Source organism: Dipodomys spectabilis, unplaced genomic scaffold, assembly GCF_019054845.1.
Source record: "Dipodomys spectabilis isolate Male_0828 unplaced genomic scaffold, ASM1905484v1 ptg000116l, whole genome shotgun sequence".
Taxonomy (NCBI): Eukaryota; Metazoa; Chordata; class Mammalia; order Rodentia; family Heteromyidae; genus Dipodomys; species Dipodomys spectabilis.
This window is the reverse complement of record NW_024870793.1, coordinates 3,883,894-3,885,025: the sequence shown is the minus strand read 5'-3', so window position 1 is coordinate 3,885,025 and position 1,132 is coordinate 3,883,894. Positions and strand designations below refer to the sequence as shown.

General features: G+C 29.6%; 1 pseudogene; it reads right to left on the bottom strand.

Moving 5' to 3' along the window:
• Nucleotides 1–633: 633 nt before the first annotated feature.
• Nucleotides 634–730, bottom strand: LOC122115121 (annotated as a pseudogene).
• Nucleotides 731–1,132: the final 402 nt, after the last annotated feature.

Here is a 1,132-nt window from a genome sequence, read left to right as displayed (position 1 = left end):
TATAGGCATGAGCCACCAGTGCCTGGCAACACCAATATTTTACTGTAAAAATTCATGGATTCCGCAGAATTCTTCCAAGTGAATTGCCTGCATTGGATGTCAAAATGTATTAAATAGTTTTTGTATACATGTACAATGATTTCTGCAGGGTTTGTGATTTTTTAATCAGAAATAATTTTAACTTACCTGTTGAAATGAGTAGTACAGAAGATAAAATATTTCTGGTGCTTGCATGAAAATGTATATTTTAAAATATTCTATATTCTATGTTTGCATAATGTTCATAATTTATTTTATTTTCTCCTAGATATACTTTGAATTCTACATTATTTTATAATATATAGGTTCATTAACATGTCCTTTCTGATTGCATTCCATATAGAAACAGTTTTATTCCTTTTTTTTCTAGGTCGTAATATTTTTTTTCTTTGGGATAAAATGACAATGTTGTCTAATTTGAAAATTTTTGTAAAGTTTATGTTGTAAAGTTTATGTAAACGCCTATCTGAGGTGAAGATTTAATACACTGATGTCAAACTAAATTTAATTATATGAATTGTGTGTATTGTTATACTTGTAATTTTGTAATCAACTTTTTAATAACTGTTTTTCATTTCTTGCATCTGAAGAATGAAAAATATGGAATACTTCTCAAATTTTCATATTATCCTTGTGCAAGTGCCATGTTAGTATCTGTATTGTAATTTGAGTATACATGCTGCTGAAGCATGTGGTATCCTCTAAATTATGTAGTTAATGAAGCAATCTTTATACAGGCTTATACCTATGGGTGCCTACTTGTAACAAGGAAACCTCATTGTTCCTAACAATGCTATCGGTCTTATTTCCCCAAAATTCTGTGAATAGTGGAAAAAATTATATTGATCAGTTGATTACTCACATTTGCAAATTTTTTTGTGAATGACTATCTTAAGTCTTTTGATTTGGAATTTGATCGTACTCTCAATTATTTATAGATAGGTCCAAAAGTGATGGCTTTTTCAAGTATTTATTTATCCAACTGAATTAGCTTTGTGGACTTAATGGATTCAAAGTAAGCGTTGCTTGAGAGCTACTTCTAAACTTCTTCAGCTGACATTTTCCCAAATGAGGTGTTACTGGCACAAATGTC